The sequence below is a fragment of the Astatotilapia calliptera genome, chromosome 13, assembly GCF_900246225.1.
Source record: "Astatotilapia calliptera chromosome 13, fAstCal1.2, whole genome shotgun sequence".
Classification (NCBI taxonomy): Eukaryota; Metazoa; Chordata; class Actinopteri; order Cichliformes; family Cichlidae; genus Astatotilapia; species Astatotilapia calliptera.
Window position 1 is genome coordinate 29,312,187 of NC_039314.1, and position 21,519 is coordinate 29,333,705.

Genomic DNA, 21,519 nt, shown 5'->3' on the forward strand with positions numbered 1-21,519 from the left:
CTTTCTTTTGATTGACTGCCCCTCTTAAAAAGAACGTTTGAAAAGCAGGTGGGCGGGGCTTTTATCCCCTCAGATCTAAGAGCAGAAAACACTGTGATGACCTGAGAGTTTCATCAGCCTGAGCTCACTGGGACTTCTGTTACCTGCAGTGGCGTCATCATTAGAAACTATGGACATGTTTGACGTGAACATCAATCAGTGGAAGACTTATATGACTTTCATGTTTCCCTTTTAAAGCTCTTCTTTCTGTGTCCTGAGCTCACAGTCACTGAATAAAAAGCTTGAAGTTATCTTTCTCCTGCAGGGTGATTTACAGAGTCAGTGGACAAATGGAGCTCTGATCTGATGATTCATCGAGTGGGAGGTTTATTATGACCAGTGCTGCCAGGACACAGAGCCTGAGGTCTGTTTCTGCTGGACACACAGGGAGGATGTGGGGGGTAGATGATGGAGATAAGATCAGGGTCACCCAGACTGAGCCCAACGGGAGGCTCAGCTGAGTATTTCTAACTGCATCTTTCATATTTTGCTGCTCAGTGATGTTACACCTCCAACTTTTTGCATTTTGGCATCACTCAGTCTCTGCAGACTCTCCCTCCTCTCCCTCCTCCCTGCCTGACTCTCCGCCCCTCACTCTTACTTTGGGAGATAGGGGCGCTTCTTATAAACTCAACCGCAGCACAGACGGGCGGAGACGTTCTGGTGCTGTAACCTGGAGCCTAAACATGCACTGTCACTTTGATGAGGAGGATACAGCCTCCGGAGAACTGCAGGAAAAAGTATCGATAAGTTTTTTTGTCCACTGCAGAGGACGTCATGGTAAATGGTAAATGGCCTGTATTTGTATAGCGCTTTACTCAGTCCCTAAGGACCCCAAAGCACTTCACACTACATTCAGTCACACACACATTCACACACTGGTGATGGCAGCTACGTTGTAGCCACAGCTGCCCTGGGGCGCACTGACATCAGGCTGGTCTCCGAGGACAGTCCTGTTTTTGATTGTAAACACACACAAATTATTATTTTACATCAAAATCTTTTATTATTAATTTAATCTGTCTATGTGTATGCGTACAAAGTAACTATACAGTTAATGAAAAATGTAAATGTTTACCAGTGATGGAAGAAAAGACTGAATGTTTTGGTTTTATGATGCAGAAAATGTGTAAAATCAAGTTAAATCCAGTCAAAAAGGCATTAAATGAAAAAACAAATCACAAATTAACTGTTTTAGAAGTCTGAATATTTACACACCGACTGTACAAATTATAACTGATCTGTCGCATAAACATTTGTCATGCAACATGTACCTGAGTTTTGTTTACTGTTTAGTCATATTTTTAACCTATATAAGGCTGTATGGTAATTTGTAATGTATGAGTTACATAAAAGACAATTTGCATACACTGGTGGTAAACTTTTAATGTTTTCTACACCATCTAAAATGATAAATGATAAAAACAGTCTGACACAAATGTTAAAAAAGACAAAAAAAGAGACAAAAATAGTGAAGAAAACAAAAGTATTTTTGAATTCGAGAGGAAAGGATGGAAATTATGTTTCTATTTATGAAGAGTTTTAATGAAACTTTCATTTGTTCCACATTCAGTCACCTGACAACACGAGGTGTGTCGCTTCCATTAAAGACAACAGTTACATTAAAATGATAGCAGCATGGTGGCACAGCGGTTAGCACAAAGGTCCTGGGTTCAAATCCAGCTGTCTGTGAGTGTAACTGGCACATGGGGTGAAATATATATTTTTATTAGTTATCTCAGGGAAACTGAGGAGTCTGAACATTCAAGAAAAGCTTTTTGAACCATATATTTACCTGGCTTTTAAAAATTGTTTTCTATCTTACTTAATACTTAATATATATCTTAAATTAAAAACAAAGCTCAAATAAAATAGATGCAAAAGGAAGCAATATTAAAATTATCCAGTAAAGTCAATCTCAAATTCAACATGGCAGAATAAACAGACAGAAAATGTGTTATTAAATTTGTCTCGCCCCTCCCTGAGCCTGCTTCTGTCGGAGGTTTCTTCCTGTTAAAAGAGAGTTTTTTCTTCCCACTATCGCCAAGTGCCTGCTCACAGGGCCGAGTGTGGTTTTCGGGGGTTACCGTACAGTATAAAGCGCTGTGCGGTTTGATTTGATCGTACATGAACACAGTGAGTGTAGGCGGTGGGGATCTGTCAGTGTAATTACTTTAGTTTGCTTAGTAATATTTATGAGACTGCTGCGGATGACGTTATAATAATCGTCATAAAGCAGGGTCAGTGCCCCCGGCGGGGTGTCCCGGTGTTTGAACCGAGCGCACCGTGCGCTGCAGTCCCGGCCGGGCTGAAGCGGAGGGCGGGGGGAGGAGGAAGAGGAGGAGGAGGAGGATTGGTGGATTTCAGGACTGTGCTTCTGCGCTCTTCGTGCTCCGAGCTCTCAGCAGCCCGTCCGTCCTTCGCTCCGAGCGGGACTCCACTGCGCTTCCGTCGGTCTCCAGGTGAGTGCAGCCCCGGTCTGCCTCTCTCGGGTTAACCTCCACAGCTGCGGGCTGTTGGTGCAAAGACGAGCCGGGCAGCGACGTCTTCTCCCCGTGTGTCTGTGCGCCCCCCTCCCCCCGCCATGTTCTCCATCGTGGCGTTGAACTTGTGCATGGTGCGCAGGAGCTGCTGCTGCTGGTGGAGGAGGAGGTGGTTGTTGTTTTGGTGAAAGTCTGCAGCTCTCACGGCTCAGTCGGAGCTGATGGAGGGTTTGTTTGTCCCCGCTCTCCTGATGGATGATGATGATGATGATGATGGTGGTGCAGGCGTGGTCGACCTCAGAGCAAACAAACAGCAGGACGTTCCCACAGCTTCTCTGGAGTGACCTTCTCTGTACTCCGTCCCTCTGTCCCGCCCAGCGCCGCTGCTCTCCCCTCACAGCTCATCGTTGCGTCTTAATAATTCAGATGTCTGCAGATATTTCTGCTGTTTCTGTGCAGGAGTGTGACGTGTTTCTAACGTTGCGGGCTTAAATGAAGTTCGGGGACGTGGAGGTGTTTCTGCGTGGACTGCTGCTGTTTGCGCAGACCCTGTTTGAAGCAATTATGTAATCAGATACAGGCCGAGTGCTGCTTTCTCTCCTCCTAATCTTTTCGTTCCCTGATCTGTCCTCACTGCTTCTCCTCACCCTGCTTTCTCCTCCTCCTCCCCTGCTTCTCCTCACCCTTATCTTCATCCTCCCCCACCTATCTCCTCATTTCTCTGATGCAGCAACTGGGAAACATTTGGCAACTTGTTGACCGGAGCCTTTATAATATCACAGTGAGGTGTGGAGCAGTTGTCAGGCTGCTGCTGCTTTAACAAAGAGCTGCAGTGAAACCAGAGATGGAGATTTGCACCTTTTCAGCCTAAATCTGCTGTTTCAGGGATAAAAATTATTGCTTTTCATACTTTGTTCCCACTGGGAGGCTCAAGGACGCCGCCGTGTTGGCAGTAAAAAGTTAATCTCCAACCCTAAAATCTTTTAAAAGATTCAAACATGAACTAAAAAAAATGTTGAATCACGCAGCCAGAGTTTTCCTTTCTGGCGTGTAAGTAAGATCGTAATCCTCACAGTTAACCGATGCTCGAGGAAAAGCATATTTCACACTGACGTGATTTCCTCCAGTCAGTTCTAGTGCCAACATTTCCCAGATCCCTTCCTCAGCTGGAAAACCTTCCTCTGGAACGCCCTGCTGGGCTTGTGACCCGGCTCTGGATAAGCAAAAGGAAACTGATAGATGTTTGGATGACTTCCACTGAGGATGACCAGTTTTATTTTACTCCCTTTAAAATACCACGGGGGGTGTGGGGATCCTGGAGGACCGCCTATGATCAAAATGTAACATTTAAATCACTTAAAAATCTGACAAGTTTATAGTAAATGTACTTTTTATAAAGACGATTCACCAGAGTATTCTCTCCACGTTTTATATTGTGTTAGACCAGCTTTGCATGAGTGTCAGTTCAGAATAATCCTACTTTATCTTGCACTTAAAGCCATTTTAGCACTGATTTTTCACTTTACACAAAGTCTCCTGATTGGCTGCCTCTTGATTTGAACAGCAGAGGAGGTGGGGCTTCTTTGTCTGGGAGAGCCATATTAGGCATATCCTGTCTCTGTGATGTCACACAGATCCAAGAATGGGGGGGAAAAAACCCCCAAAAAACGGTGAAACTGAGAGCTTAAGCAGGCTCAGCTCATTATTAGGGACTTTGGTCATGTTTGATATGAACAGGACATGAAGACAAGCAGAGTTCAGCTGTGATGGGAACAGTTAAACAGACTTTTAATGTGAACTAAATTTTTGTAATTTTGCTTTTTTCGTTATGGAAATTTTGCCCATTGTGAAGTTTGAGAAATGTTTCTGCGTATATGATAAAAATCCGCCGGTCTAAGGTTGGTGTACCCTGCTGGGCCGGTCTAGTTTGGGCTGCCTGGCTGGTTTCCAACTAAAAGCCTCATAAGTGAGCGAATAAACAAGCCGATCCCTGATTTTTAACTTTTAAGTGACTGAATTTGTTTCTGGATATTAAGAATCTCTCATTTTTAGCCAGTTTTTGTGATGCTTCTGTTCTGCCTGTGTGCTCGACCCAGACACCACCCTCAGCTCAGACACAGCCCCACAGCTGATCGTGCGCTTTGTGTGAGCGAAAAAGGTAAAAGGTGATGGGAATAGGGCTGCCACGATTAGTCGACTATCAAAATCGTCGACTGATTTAATAGTCGACGCGTCGTTTGAAGGTTTGTGATCCCAAAAGACGCAGGAATAAGTAGCAGGATTTAAGAGTGTAATAACGGACTGAAACAGAAGATGGCAGCACTGCATGTACAAGGATGCCAGCTGCCGTTAAACCCCGAAGAAGAAGAAGCTGTGTCCCAGAATTCATAGCGCAGCCCAGCTCAGTTTCCAACAATGGCGGCAGCTAGTTAGTTTTAATATTACTCTTATTATTCTTTCTGGGTCACAAAATAAACGTTTAACATATTTTCAGGCGAGAATGTAGCTGTGTAAACCTCAAATATCTGCTCAGTTTATCAGGACACCGCATATTTTCAAAAGCGCTCCGACGTTTTTGGAGACGTCTGTTACCCACTAGCTCGATAGTTAGCCGGGGGCTAGGTCACTAGAGCCGTGAGAACACCGGACTCCCAGCAAATTGTTTTCAAACCCACCGCCGCTACTCAGGTTAAACATGATATATGAGTCACTTAGATAACTTAACAATGTTATTGTTTGGCTTTTTTTAGTATTTTATTTGTTCCTGAGTAAATCGGTTTGGCTGAGATTAAAGTTATAGTTTTTACACAGCTGAATAAACGTCAAGCAGACAGCTGATTATCAGAAGTGTGAGATGCTCCAGAATATACTCCGGTGTCCTGTTATATTTTAGATAGCAAGGAGTTTATTAAACTTCACCGAAACAATCTGCAAATGTCATTAAAATTTAATAAACTATCTTTTTGTCTTTATTTTTAGTTAGCACCTTAAAAGCTTAAAGCTGTAAGCTAATAATAGTTATATAAGAGCAGATGCTGCTGGTGCAATAAGCTGTACTTTTACGTCCAATGGATGATGATCTGATTAGTCGACTATCAAAATAGTCGTTTGTGGCAGCCCTACATGGGATAGAAAGAAAGTGGTGGTGAAAGCAGGTTCTGCCGCGTCCTCGTGGTCAGAGCTCAGGTGGCTCTGAGACCTTTAAATGAAGTGAAGCTGGTAACGAGGGGAAGTCCTCGCTTGGTTTGTTTCTTGGTTCGATCCGTTTGGATGTTTTAACGGTCTGCAGGGACACTTTCAGTGGATCGATGCTCCTGATGGAGATCCAACGATGCTTCTGGGTGCGTTTTGGCTCCTCCGCTGATGCCTCTGAGGCAGTGTGGGCGGCGGTGATGATGTGGGTTTCGGCGTCACGCGGCGGGGGGATCCGAGCTGTAAGTCATCAGCTCTGCTGCAGCGTCCGAGTCCCACGCTTCCAGCTCCATCAATATTAAACAGTTGTGTCTTCAGCTCGCTGCGTTGTTGGAGCACGACTGCATAACAGGCGAAGCGAAAACGCTACGAGGTGGCGTCAGCAGAACTTCCTTTAAATGTTTGGCTCAGTCGTATTCATGAATGGAGGCACCGGTGGTGAGTTCAGCAGGTTTGTGTTGACTTTGTCTTTGAATGCACAGCACTTCCTGTTTGTCTTTGCCGTTGTGTCAGAGCGCCGATGTGAGCCCGAGCGGTCTGTGCGTCCTCCTGTTGTCTCTGCTCACCAAACAAAAACCTCTTTTCATGTTTAAGCAAAGGAAACGAAACCGTTTCCAATCCTGGAGCTTTTAGTTTGAGGCCTGGTTTTTGTATTCAAACATTTTCCCGTTTCCTCGACTTGCTGACCTGTGATCGTCTCAGGGTTTTGAACCCGTGCATGATGATGCTGACGTAGACGTTCTGGTTAAATGTGGAAAACTTTGTGTTCATCATCATGAACCAGCAGCTGAGACTGGAGTACACGATGGCTTTAAACATGCCTTTAGATTTGGATCAGACTTTATAAAGTAAACGTCTGTTGGATTCACATTGAACCATAAACTCATAGGAAACTGTCCACAAAAGCATTTCTCACTTCTTAATGTGCACTTTTGATAACTTCACTTAAGCCGCTGTTATTCGTGCGGTCGAACGCGTCTGCCTCAGACCGCCTTTGGTCTGAATCGTCACGTTTTGTGGCCTCCGTCCCTCCTGCTGTCGTTTCTTCTCCGAGCTCCTTCCTGTAAACAGATCCGAGTGTTTCTGTCTTCGTTAGTGCAGAACGGAGTTGACAGAGTGCGTCTCAGACGTCGGGTTGTTTGCATAGCGAGGACAGAGGGACGCCGCTCTGACTTCATTGTCGCCAGATGAAGGAGGAGGAGCCTGCGGTCATGTGATCTGAATCTGAAGCATAAATGCAGGAGAACGAGGTGTTTGGTCAGGATTTTGGTCCTGAGTGGGTGAATGTTTACAGACGGGGATCATTAGGAATCGTGTTTATGGCAGATTATTTGCAGCATGTTTGATCGTCTCCTGCTGTTCAGACGATTTCAGTTTGTTGAATATTTTATGCCGTGTCACTCGTTTCCTCCCAGAGACATTCATAATATCAGAAAAGTCCGATTCATTGAATTCAGGATGTGTTTCTCTGTAAAAAGCTCAGAAATATCAACTCTTTGTATTCAGGAAATATGAAATCTGGCTGATGTTTGGTCTGAATTTTGCCAAAGTCGTTGGCCCTTTAAAAAGAAGTAACGACCTCCATCGCAGGATGTTTCATTCCAAAGATGGCGAGGAAGCGCGTGACGAGATGGAGGTGCGTTTATGGGAAACGTGTAAACGGCACGCACGGCGTCTTTTTAAATGTCGACGTGTTTCTGGGATTGGTCATAAGGTTGATTTGCTGCTTTGGATGTAACGAGGAAACGCAGAGGCCTCCTTCCTGTTCTGCATTACAGCGCCAAACATCAGCAGTGACATGCTGTCCAAAGCTTAGAGTTCAAATCTGCTCTTTGGTTGGTGCAGATCCATGCATCATAAATCTGCCCACATCCTTTAATGCTCAGCTGATCTGCTGTAGTGCAGAGCAGCAGGAGTATCGATGAAACTAGGTTCCTTTAAGAGCAAAGAGGTGAGCTTTATTTTAGGAAACGAGGCCAGTCATCCTTCCTCTCTGTCTTCACCACACTTACCTGTATGCATCCTTTCCTTCTTATCCTTCCTTCTTACCTTGCATTTTTCTGCTTCTCCTTAAGAGCTTAAACTGCACCTTCTTCACTGAAGCAGTGCAGTGTCAGAGATTCACGACTCTGAGGCTTAAACTTGAAGCTGATAGAGTTTCAGATGGGTGTGGAGAAAACTCGATTTTGATGCTGTGAGGAAGGATGCGTGGGAGAGGAGGGAGCTGCATGAAAACCAGGAGGGAGGTGGTCCTGAGGGAGGAGAACGAGGGGGAGGAGAACAGGAGGTGGTGAGGCGAGCGGCGTCAAACGCGACACACCGTGTTTGTGTTCATAGTTAAAGCTAATGCTGCGTGACCTCAGCAGGAAACAAGGCGAGAACAAGTAATCAGATTACTAAAATAAAGTGGACCGAGTTAAAATGAAGTGACGTGATTGGCAGTGGGGATGGGAGTAGGTGATGATGATGAAGGAGGACAGGAATTAAACATACCAGCTGTAAAAACTGAAAGCAGAGGAGAACGAGGAGGGACGCAGGAATGTTCTGGAAAGTGTCCCGCAGATAGGAAGTGGAGCAGTTGGACAGAGGGAGGAGGAGGAGGAGGGTCTGTTTCCCAGCGGCGAAGCTTCAACTAAGTATAGAAAGTCTGTGAGAGCGGCGCTCACCTTCACCACGACGCCGCAGATTTTAAAGCTTGGGTCTAAAAGTCTGGTTTAATTTAGTCGGACGCTTCGGAGCGTTCGCTGTGCTGCACACGGGCGCAGTCTCACCTGCAGACACGGAGCAGGTGGAGGTGGAGCTGCAACACAGAAGTCAGGTGAAGCTGTTTGCATAAAAAAAAAATCAAAGCGTTTAGTTGATGTAAAGTGAGGACTGTGGGTTTATTAGAACGGCTCATTAATGCAAACTTAGAGAAAGATTTATTCAATGTGAAATACTTTAATGTATTTAAATGTGTTTATAAAAACAAAAAAACTGAATAATTCCAGTTTTGATTTAAGAGCATAAAGCGTTGAAAATAAAATGTTTGTGTGCAGCTTTAAAGTTTCAAATCTTTTAGTCAATGTAAAGTAGAGATTTTAAAGTTTTTCAAATGAACGTGTTGAATAAAAGTTCTTAAAATTCAGGTTTTATAATGTTTAACATAAACTGAAAGCTCTTGAATTTTCTATTGAATGTAAAACATCTTTTTAAGATTATGTGCAGTTTAACACTAAGTAAAGCGGGTAATTAAAAGTCTACTAGAAAGTCTACAAAGTCTTTTTAAATCCAATTTTCAAACGATGTCGTCTAAGGAAATCTCTTTAAACCGAGCTTGTAGAATTTTTGGAAAACTTTTACTAAAGTGCAACTTTTAAATGCACATTAAACTTTTAAGAATTTACAGAAACTTTATTTTATAATTAAAGCTTTTAGTTTTTAAAATAATGATTGTATTTTAAAAAAAAAGTATTTTAAATTTCTTTTTAAGTAAAATCTTGTTCTTAAGTTTAAAGTCTTTATAAAATCTTTACGTGTTGTAAACATTTTAAAGTCTTTCATAGCTTTTAGTTTATTGTTTAAAGATTACTGATAGTAATCTACATGCAACGTCTACGGTTAATGTAACGCTTTGAAAGTGACGTCTTACTAAAGTGACGTCTGCGTAGAGAAATGTTTCGATTTAAAACCTCAGGTTTTAAACTGTTGCCATGTGAATCCTGAGAGCAGGAACAGGAAGTCCTCACAATAACCAGATTCTTTATCTTCACATGACAGATGCAAAAATCATTAACTGAAAACAGACGTTTATATAAGAGCATCTGTAAAGCAGACAGACCCGAGCTTTAGTTTCAGTGCGACGCTCGAGTGTGATCGAACCCGAGCATCAAAGCTGTGATTCCATATTCGTATACGGATTTTACTTGTGGGGGTGGGGGGGCTTACATGGAGCAGTCTGACCCCAGCGGGGGTCAAACACACATGAAACTCGGTGTGATGAAAGATGTTTGGATTAAAGCGTCTCTGCCTTCTTCTAATCTCGGTTCGGTTGGTCCTTCACTTCCTCCCGAGGCTCCGGGATTTGTTGGGATCTGAAATGAAGTTTTTAAAAGGTGACAGAAGCCAAAGCTGCTCGGCTCATAAATGTCGAAGTAAATTTCCATCCAAGATTAAAAAGGAAAAACGCACAAGCTGAGATCTCATGAATAAAGTATGTGGAGAGGAGCGTTTATGAAGAGCCTGCGCTGATGTGCAGCAGCAATATTTTCCATTTCTGTGCTTCCAAAAAGCTCGTCAGTTTATTCCTGATAGACGAGGAGACGGAAAAATAAAAGTGCGTAAACGTAAAACATCTGATTTTGAGCTTCTGCTCTGATCTGTCACGCTGCAGTTTCTCTGCCGGCTAATTGGTTTCACAGGCGTCTGATGAGACGGCGGAAAGGTGAGGAGGCGAGCAGCAGAGAGCAGGTTAAAGGACTGACGCCAGCTGCGCTGTCTGCAGAGACCAACGAAGAAGAAAAAGTGGCTACGAACGGGTTTTCAGCCCCGACAGTGTCAGAGTTGCAGAGCTCGTACAAAACCTCAGCACGGCTGAGCGAGCGACAGAGGGGAAATCTGCTCAGCTCGTCCAATCAGAGCACTGCTGAGCACTAGCTTAGTCCGTTAACCTGCAGCGTCGCTTTGAGACGTCGTTTTCATGGCTCACATGGGTGTGAATTAATGCAAGCGAGTGACTTGGCCCAGCACAGGAGAGGGAAAGATCTCACCACGTTAATTATTGGTCATAATAGTCAAACAATAAGTCAAAGCACTGACGCTTTCAAGTTTAAAGGATCGTTTTCATTCCTTAGTGAGAAAATTTAAGGCTAATTTAGTTTTAGTAACAGAGTCACAGATGAGCTGTTTTTGTCTTCGCTGCAGATAAAAGTTGAGCTTTTTATTCATTGTTGGTTTTCCTTTCATGTTAAATGGAGGCTTTTCCCATTTATTCCACTTAAATGCACCTCGGAGAGGAAGAGGAGGAGCAGCTCAGTGCCCTTCATCTTCCTCTCTGGAGCTAAAACATGAGGAAGAGCTGCTCAAAGTTGGTGTAATGAGGAAGACTCTGAAACCACCTCCTGCTTTTGTGTAGCTGCTGTGTTTGAGCTTTCAGGGCCACCGTAGACGTAGCAGAATACAACAGGTTAGTGTTTGAGAGGCTGTGATTAACGTCATGACCATTCATTGTGTGTGTGTGTGTTCCATGTAACAGTTTGAGAGGAAATACCCCACACACACACACACACACACACACACACACACACACACACACTCATGCATTTTGCACTGACCTTCAGCAGGACTCCATTTAATTTGATTTCCATGTAGCCAAAGGCGTTCCTCTCTCTCTCTCTCACACACACACACACACACACACACACACATTCCTATTAAATGAAATGTTCACTGTAAGGCCTCCAGATGTTTTCAGGCTGCACACTAACCTGACATCTGCAGAGTGTGTGTGTCTCTGAGGTTTGTTGAAGTTGCCGGTTCAAATCCCGGGATGTTCTTGGTGGTGGATGGAGTCTAAGTTGCTCGGCATCATGGGAAATGAGTTTGAGTGGTGTGTAAATGTCTTTTTTGTGGGTGTGTGTAAATATAAACGCTGTGAATGCATCGTGCGCACACCCTGAGGCAGCGCTACGAGGGCGGGGTCGGCCTGCAGACGCCGACAGGAAATGAGCGATTAGGCGAAAGTGGAACGCCACCTTCCTCCGGGCTGAAGCTCTGCAGACTCTCTGCTGTCATGTGATCTGCGTGAACTTGCACTTTATCCTTCGCTCCCCAGCCTGTGACCGAACGGCACATCAGATCTGCAGTTCCACACGCTGGGCGAGCGAGTAAACCACTGTGGAGCCGCCCCCAGCACTCCCAACACGAATCATCTGTTAAACTGCGGCTGGTTAATTTACTCGTGTTAGTTCCGTCTACACAGGAGTGAAAGAAAGCTGAGGCGTTGTTTCTGTGCTAGCTCTGAGGAGCTTTCTGTAACCTCAGCCACTGTGATGGGCTGAGATTCGCCACAGACTTCGAAGGCCGAGGAAACGTACCATCTAAAGCTTTTAAAACACTCAGCTGCAGCGAAGCTGCTTGATTAATGTCTCCTCTCACACTTTTCAAAGTAAAAGCTCATCTCACACATAATAAAATGTTTTTATGACTCAAATTCCACTTTTTTCATACTAATTGTTTTCCATGGAATCTCTTTGTACACCAACTAAAGCACAGACATGTTACTGAAATAAAATCTCACATGCACATTAACCACACACACACGTAATGTAATGCATGACATCATCAGGGCTTGTGTTACAGCTCCACCCGGGTGATGAGAAGGGTGTAGGTCACTGATGTAAGCCTTTTTATTGCCATAGCAACATCAGAGGGAGGAAAAAAAGGCAAGCGAGTAGATTTGATCTCAGTTTCCAGGAATTGTCCATCCTGATGGGGGGGGGTGGGTGTGTGTGTGTGTGTGTGTGTGTGTGTGTGAGTGAGAGTGAGAGACTGACTTCTGGCCACGCCGAGGCCAGAAAATGTGACGACATTAATTCTGTTGAAAACACACAGATGTCTCAGCGTGTCACATTTTTAGAAACGTTGAAACTCAATAAAACAAACCTCAGAAAAACAATTTAAGCTGGACCAAAGTGGGCGGGGTAATAGCGGCGTAGCATAGACACAGCTGGAGAGGGTTGTGTCGATGCTACGTGGAGAGCAGAATGGAAGTTTGCATGTTTTACTGCAGTTTGTTGGTAACAGGTCAGTTATTAGTTACAAAGTAACTGTTTTGTGATATTTTAGCTATTTGTAGTTTTTGTAGTTTCAAATATTTTTACACAAAATAATGAAATAATAATTCTACAAACATGATGTTTAGATTTTAGTCTAACCATATTATGTCACCCCCTGACAAAGAGGCCACGCCCATAATATTCCGAGGGGCCCATTGCAAGGGGGCGGTATGAAAAGAGAAAAGAATAAAAAAAGAGCGCTTGGACACTGCTAGCATCATGGACAGGTTTTTGACGGGGCGGCCACAGAAACGCAAAGCAGGAGACGAAGCATCGCTGAATATGTTTCCAAACCACCTTCATTCTAAGCCAAAGACTAGAAAATATGGTGAAGCAAATCTGCCCTTTAGTTTCACCTGCACAAGTGCCGAGGTGTATGGACGTGTGTGATGATTGATTCTCCTTGTACAACAAAAGGGGGCCTAGCAAAAAAAAAGCTTGGGCCCCACTAGTTTAAGGATGTATGCAGAGCAAGGGCGTAGATTTGGTTTTGTCGTTGGTGGGGACGGATGATCCAACCACGGAGCCCTGTTTCTTTCTTTTTTCCTTTTTGTCTTTGCTTCTTAAGATAAGATAACTCTTTATTGTCATTGCACAGTCATACATAGTACAGTAGTACAATGAAATTGGAGAACTATCCTACGTCGGCACTACATATAACACAACACGACATGATATGACACATCACAACGCAACAAACAACACAACACAGTATATTAACTTAGTATAAAAAAGAAGAATAAGTGTATTTGTATTGTACACTGTTATTATTGCACATTAATTATTATTGCACCTTGTTATAAATATAAATATTATTATTGTTTTAAACATTGTTACCTCCCCCCTTAAAAAAAAAAAAAAAAAAGTCCAGGGAGGTATCCAGTCAGGTCAGCTATTTACATTGATCAGGGCTGTTGCCCTGTTGTAAAAGCTGTCCTTGAGTCTATTTGTTCGGGACCTCAGCAGCCTGAACCTCCTGCCAGACGGCAGCAGCTCAAACACCCGGTGTCCTGGGTGTGTGCAGTCCCGTAGGATGCTGCGTGCCCTCTTGAGACAGCGAGTGCTGTACAGGTCCTTCAGGGAGGGAAGAGGATGTCCAATGATTTTTTTTTTTTTTTTTGGGCCATGTTGATGACCCTCTGGAGTGCCTTTCTGTGTGCTGTGGTGCAGCTGGAGAACCACACACCGATGCAATATGTCAGCACACTTTCAATGGAGCAGCGGTAGAAGACGGTCAGCAGCTCCTTCTTCAGGTCCATTTTTCTGAGGATTCTCAGAAAGTGGAGACGCTGTTGGGCCTTCTTTAAGACCGCAGAGGTGTTAGACACAGACCTCCAACGGAGCTCTATGTGCACACCCAGAAACTTGAAACTGGAGACCCTTTCCATGCACTCCCCGTTAATGCTGACAGGCTGCAGCTCGGACTTCCTCCTTCTGAAGTCAACTACCAGTTCTTTTGTTTTGGTGGTATTGAGGTCCAGGTTGTTATCTACACACCAGTCTGACAGCCTCTGAACTTCAGCTCTGTACGCAGTCTCATCTCCCCCTGAGATGAGCCCCACCACAGTGGTATCATCTGCAAACTTGATGACTGTGTTGTCTGGGTGGGAACTAACACAGTCATGTGTGTACAGAGTGTACAGTAGGTGACTCAGTACACAGCCTTGTGGAGAGCCGGTGTTGAGGCTGAGGAAAGATGAGGCCCCACTCTAACTCTCTGTACACGGTCTGAGAGGAAGTCTCTGATCCAGCAGCAGGTGGTGGAAGGAAGTCCGATTTCTAGCAGTTTAACTATTAGTCTGTCCGGGAGTATCGTATTGAAAGCAGAGCTAAAGTCTTGATAAAAGGAGAAATATGCTATTCTACCTGCTTTTAAACCATTTAAAATTACAATTCATAGTTTTATATGTGAATTATAAAATGTTAAATTACTATTAAACAAATGACTAAGTATTTTAGACTTTAGTTTACTTCAGCCATATTCCATATAAATCAGGTATCATACAAAAATAAAAACAGCTTCAAATAGAGTCATGACAATAAAAGAATATGACTTTAAGGACTTAACATTACTTCAGTTATACTACACCAACATCTGTTATACTTTGGCACTAAGGGAACACTGAATGACCTGCTGGGTTTTGTCCATAAACTACTCGTCTAAGATGACCACAGAGTAAAAGATCTCTCAGCAACATTATGTAACATCTCAGGCACTATTGCCCCGATCAGATCAGTGAGCTGGGATCTTTTATTCTGAACATGAACTACTGTTACAGCAACAGACATGGACACAACAACTCGATGTCCACTATGTGAAGCAGCCGAACACATGCCTGCTCCTCTCGCTGACTGAGATAAACTGCTGCCATGTTTGTTTTCCATCTATACTGTCCAGTCTCTGCTGGACGTGGTACAGCTTCTGTAAACTAATGTCCTGGCTGCTCGAGGCTCCGTTTTCTCTGACAGTTTCAATCAAAATTAGAAACGGAAGGAAGGAAGCGGTGCATCATTCACCCAGGATGCACCGCTGGGTGAATGAGACGCTGACAGATCGTTTTTGTTTTTTTTTTCTTTCTTTCTATCTGGTTTGATTTTCTTTACTCGAATAGATCAAATTATTGGTGGGGACACGTCCCTTCCGTCCATGCCAAATCTTCGCCCTTGATGCAGAGTGTTTTTAGTAGCGAGCTGTCTGCTTCAGCACACAGCTGCCGGTTGCGCGCTCACAGATATTAAGGAGCTTTACACCAGCGTATTCCTTACCCACAAATACCCACTGACACACTTGGCGTCACACAAAATGATTTGGATGACCTTGGACAGGGAGGGGGAGGGTTTATGCGTCCTTGACTGAATGCACATTCGTCAGGATGTTCACACAGACTGCGCAGCTCTGAATGTTTCCCTTAAATAATGACTGCATTCCTCTCTCTGCTTCCTCCATGTTGCTGCATGGAGCTTTCTCATAGTTGCAGTCAGGCAGACAGGTGAGTCATAGCGACAGGTGGGCGGTCAGTGCTGACCTGCAGTGTTGAGGAATGCGATCCCACGTTGAAGAGTCGGATCATCGGGACGCGCACGTTTTCATCACTTCAGAGGACTTTGCCCTTGCATTTATTTCCTGAAACTAACCTTCACCTGACCTTGAACCAGTTCTTCATCCTGGAATTCAATGACTTATGGAAAAAGGAAGTCAAGTTCCCACATTGTACCCTGGAAATGCAGGTCCCCACAACATGAGTAATACACACACACACACACACACACACACACACACACACACACACACACACACATCATCCTAAGAAGTGAGATTAGATCTGACATCCCACAATGCACTGCAACATGTGCCGAGCAGGACTGTGGGTTGGGGAGAGAGAGAGAGAGAGTCTGGCAGCCGGCCTGGGAGATATGATGGGATGTATCGCCATGACAACACAGCCGACCCTCCAGTCTGGACTGTGAAGAGCCGAGCGTTTGCGTGCGGCGATGGCGTCTTCCTGTGTGAAGGTTTCTGCGCTCTGTGATATTTTTGGACCGAAGCTGCTGAAGTGTTGTAGCAGAAATTATTTCTAGGTGTTCAGTTTTTCACCAGAAAGCAGCTTTTTCTTTTCCCAGACTCGCATCACGCCAGGACAGTGACCGCTGAAGCCGCTAACGCTGCGTGATAACGTCTGGTTGTTGTCAGCTGTGGGCTCACGGATGGAGCTGGAAGATCATTTAATATGAAAATATTAACTCAGTAACTCCGAGGCTTTGTTAATGAAAGTGTTTTTGATTTAATGAAACTTTTGTTGCAGCTGTCTTTTAAACAAACTCAACATCTGGCTGGGCACAAATAATCTGTGCTCAGGTAAAACACCTGGCTGGGTGTGGGTGGAGCTTCCAGTGAAAGTCCAAATGAGCCATTTTTTAAGATTAAACAATTAATACTGGCCCCGGTGCTTTAGTCACAGTAAGCTGATGAGCATTTCCTGGATAATCGTCCTGACGGGTTCAGTTTGAGCTGAAACGGCTGGAGGCCGTGTTCACACGGACCTCTGTGTTTTTGTAACCACAAGCATCATTACAGCTGTTTAAATGTGCACGTTTGACAAGATTGCAGCAAAACGGGGCAGAAAATATTCTCCCGCCTCAGTTTTGTCTGCCTGCAGTTTGAGTTAACGGTCACCTGAAGGGTGTGAGTGTGAGTGTTTGGAGTGTATGAAACACATCTGGACGTGTGGGTCATGTGGTTTGCAGAGTGGGTGTGAGCTCTGGGCGTCACTGCAAAGGATGGGTGGAGAGAGGGGGAAGATGAAGGTCTTTTGGGCTTTCTTCCTAGCTTCACCCCTGTTTGGTTCATTCTCTCCTCCGTGGCGCTCACGCAGAGGCCCCGCCCCCTTCTCCTGTGATCCGCCCTGCTTGTATCAGAGAGTTTGGGAACAGCCAGTTCTCCATAGATCTCCAGAGACTGAACCCCCACCCTGCTGCAGTGGCTGAATGTGAACCTGATCGTATCAAAGCGCTTTAATGGACCGTTTTAGTGCGCTCTATTTTTGGGCACCCAAGGCTTTTTTTCTTTTACGTTCATTTTCCCCATTTGAGAAAACGTTAAAGTGACTGCACGAAGAATTTGTTTGGGCATGCTGTCAGGGTACATTAGGAGACTCATTTTAGGGTTGTTTACTTAATGTTTTCATGTGTTTGAGAGAACATCAGCCTCCACCATCAGGCCCTGCTGAACAGACACTGCTGTCACTGGACGAGGCGCGGGCCGCATGAGGGCAAGATGTGATTTCAAAGGTGGAATTTAAAGATACGACTGATTTGTCAGGAAACGTATTAAAAGCATTCACAGGCGATGCTGTGAGAGTGTCGGCATGAGTTTGACCTGACAGAACACAGCAGCTGATCGTCTCTTTAAGCCCAACGTCTTATTTTTGTTTTGAAATCCAGTAAACCAATCCCGTGACGTCTCCTCTCTGTGCAGGAGGAATCAGAGCAGTGAACGCTCCTCCTCCTGCTCCTCCTCAGAGATGGACAGATCAGAAGGACTTCTGAAGACTCCTCTTAACCTCGGCTGTGTATCTCGAGTGCTTCGTTCCTCCCGTCTGATCCCTCCTTTCTTTCCTTCCTCCTCACATTCCTTCCCTCTCTCTTCTCTCCCTCTCTAACACGCTTCATATTCTCCCTCCTCCGAGGTTGCATCTCACTTTCTGACCTTTAAATCATGTCGTTCCGCTTCTGGTTTCTAATGTTGAGGCGCCCTGGACGATTCGTGGACATCAGAGGGGGGTAAACTGGTCCGAGGCGGTCTGAGGGTGACCTGCTCCGGCTCAGTCGGACTCTCGTGTCCTCATTTGCTCTGCTCATCGTCACTCTGCTGTGACGCTCAGATAGCGCTCCCCCCTAATGATAACCTCCTTTTTACTCTGCTTATCTGCTCCCAGTGGAGCTGCCATTAAGCCCACCCTCATCCTCTTCATCCCAGTCTTTCTCCTCACTGTAGATGTGGAGATGTGTTCAGAGCTGCCGCCCACAAACACCCACTCGCTGATCCGAACTATTCCGACTGGTTTCCTGTGGATATTAGTGAGCGTAAATCCCGCTGAGATGATAATTCCTCTCCCTTCATCTGTTACTCGGAGCGTGTTTTCTCGCGTCCCGACGTCCTCGCCAGCATTTCTGTGTGAATCCAGTTATTTTCATTCAGATTTGTGGGTAAAATTTGGCTATAATGACATTTATGCATCATCCAGCCTCTTTTACCCAAAAGTCCTTTATCATAGATTAGAAATCTGCTCCGGGTGATGTTCAGTGAAAGGTCTGAATGAAGGGTCTCAGTTATAGAAGTTACGTAACCATGGCCCAACGTGTCTGCTGGGTTACAGCAGAAATATTGATCATTTTGGTATTTAGTATTTTCATCCCGATCATTTAACTGAGCTGGTGTCTGTGGCAGAAATATAAATTAAGATGAGGCCTGGGTCGAAGCTCTGCGTGATGGCCTCAAGGCGAGTGATGGAGAGCAGACATCCAGCTGTCGTTTACGAGCGAAAGCCGATCGTGGGACCCACGGGGTGGCGCGATTGGCCGGCGCAGAGCTGTGCGTGTCGCCGTGTCTGCGACTGTGGAACGATGTGTGGAGCGAGCGGTCTGTGAGTGGCTCTGGTTGGACTTCCATCTTTGAAAAAGGCCGAACTGCCCACTGCAGCGTCTCGTTGCCTCGACGATCATTTATTTGTTTGGCTACTCCAATCTGCACGCCAAGACATCCTTGGGTAAGATGCCGAACCCTGAGTGGTTCCTGATATGTTAGAGTGCGAATGTGTTTAGACATAGAAAGGCTCGTATGGATGGGTGAATGAGACGCGATGTGTAAAAGGCTTCGAGTGCTCGAGTAGAAAGGCGCTGGATAACATCCAGACTACCGCACCAGCTGTAAAAAGCAGGCAGACTTTCACTCCTCCTCTTTCCTGGGAGGAGCAAAAGTCTGACAAAGGCCTGATTTGGGAGCGCTTGATTAATAACAAGAGAAAAAGCAGCTCTGTCGCAAAATCTGCTACAAAAAAGGAAAATTTCCCCTGATTGTTTTCTTTTTTTGTCATAATTGTTGGAGGCCAAACTCATGACTGAGACGAACTCTTTGCTCTCCTGTAGCTTTAATGACGACTTTTGACGCCTCAGTAAACATTAATGTGCTTTAATGACGGGTTTCTAAGCGCAGCTGCACATGCAGACGTCACCCTCTCTGACTCCTGATGTAAACTCAGCCGTTTTGTCCTATAAGCACACCTGAAACCACTCAGTTCAGAGCAGACGCTTGAAGGGTCACTCCTGACTCTAACAGATGCTCATAACTGATGATAGGAGCATAGATTGAAAGTTTTGCCTGCAAGCTCAGAGCTTTCCTTACAGCAACACACCAATGCAGCGTCCATGGTTCTACCCAGAGATCTTTAATGTCCTGTACTTGTGGCAGCAACTCATTTCCAATTCGAAGTGGGCAATCAAGCCTTTTCCAGCTGAGAACCATGGCCTCGGAGTAATATCTGGATCCAAAAACGGACAACTGAATATCCAAATATTTAAATATTCAGGTGTAGTTCTTCCTTTTGCCCCAACTTAGACGTGCACACATGGTAATGGGACATCTGTCCGAACAGTCGGAAAAGACTCGATTACTGCAAGTCAAAGTTCTTCCAAATTTTCCTCTTGTAGTTCATCGGTCTTTGATTACAGGAGTGGGTTAAACAGCTAGAATCCCAGACCTGTCCTTGTTTTTCCTAGTCCGTCTGGTTCATGGAAAGTTCATGTCATCTCGGTAATTTGTCCCTTTCTGTCTGAAGGTCATGGATTCACAGTGGAAAAATCACAATAATGAGAGGGAGAACAAGCCTCTTTCTTCCTTCCTTCCTCTGTCTGTTACTCGGCTCGGGCAAATTAGAGCTCAACTTCATTAAAATGACTCGACCCCGGCTCCCTCAATGTGTTGTTGTCACCGTCCCATGTTCCCAGGCGTCTGGTTCGACAATTGGGCCGTCTGTCTGCCCGCTCAGACACAGCGCTCATTCAGAAATGGATATGAGGGAATAATTCTGCTGTTTATCTGAGGATATCACATTTATCCTGGAGCCATTTGGCTGCTCGAGCTTCGGCCTTTACAGTATGTGTGGAAGGTTCTGTTTGACAAAGCTCACGTCCTCGCTTTGTCTGAAACTCGAATATGAAAATATGAAAACCTGTCAATTCAAGTCAGTTTTATTTGAATGGCACCAAATCGCAACAATAGTCACCTCAAAGCGGTCTAAAGTAAAGACTTTACAATAATACACAGAATCCCAACAATCAGGCGACCATCTATGGGTGAGCAGCTGGTGACGGCGGGAAGGAAAAACTCCCTTTTAACAGGAAGAAACCTCCAGCAGATCTAGGCTCAGGGAGGGGCGGCCGGTTGAGGGTGTCCGCCTCAAACTCTGATTTTAAAACTCTTGATGTGCACATTTTCAGACGTTTCTGCTCTGCAGGTTTTTTCTGTAACTTAGCCGTCAAGCTAGCAGGACTAGCCAAAACAATCGCATTTTAATTTCACTTCCATCAGTGAATAAAACGATGTATCTGAGCAGTTATTCGACCACACTTTGGCTTGCAGCTACACCCTTTTCTAAACGAACTCCCTGCCATCCTCAGTTTAGTTCATATATCTTTATTTTTCCAGTTTTGGAAAAACTGCACGGTCGTGTTAATTTTCATCAAAATAACTGACCGCAACAGAAAAGTTCTGAAAACGGAGACACCCCTGCCACAGGTATGAAAAAAACGTGCTTTATTCTAACGTCTCTCGAACATTAACGTTAGACTGTTAGTTCAACATGGAAGCTCGTTTTTTTTCATCCCAGATTTGGAATATGAATATCTTGATGCACTGAGGAGATGCAGAAGCACAATGAGTTTGTTCAAAGGTCTGACTGCTGAACCCGGCGGTGTACGAGCTGTGACCGGGGCGGGTTTACTCAGTGTTTGACATTAAAAATGTTCCAAGTAAAGTGATGCTGATTCTCGAACCCGAACCACCTTTGTCCTAACTGTGATTAACCCTTTGATTTCCGTTATCGAGGCGTCACGCTAGCTAGCGTCAAAGTTGCATGTAGTCTCTACATCTGTCAGCGTGCGGGGGTTCGCTCCCAGCTCCATTTGTACCACGACCATAATGCTGATTGGGATCGTAGCAGCCTGATTTCATCAGCACATGGTGCTGTGTTACATCGTGGTAATGATATTCAGAACTCTCTTTAGGTCTTAAGTTAGGGTTTCTATAAACTTCAAAAAAGTTAAAGCGAAGCAGCTGGCAGATTAACCGGATGAACTGTTCTGTAGGACGGCAGCAGGTTTGTGCATCGGTGTCACGATGGTTTCAGATAAATCTTTTCCACTTCAGTCGTTAGTGTAACAACAATCAGAGAGCCACGCTCTGACAAATGACCACGTTTGAAGTTCCAGCTTAG

At 44.8% G+C, this 21,519-nt stretch overlaps 1 protein-coding gene across 2 annotated transcripts in view; it reads left to right on the forward strand.

Moving 5' to 3' along the window:
* The first annotated feature begins 2,372 nt into the window (after positions 1-2,372).
* Positions 2,373-21,519, forward strand: part of LOC113034882 (spectrin beta chain, non-erythrocytic 1) — a 99,123-nt gene continuing 79,976 nt past the window's right edge. For both annotated transcript variants that reach the window (XM_026190024.1, XM_026190026.1), the window contains exon 1: positions 2,373-2,501. The gene's annotated coding sequence lies outside the window, so the exon portion shown is untranslated. The remainder of the gene's footprint in view (positions 2,502-21,519) is intronic.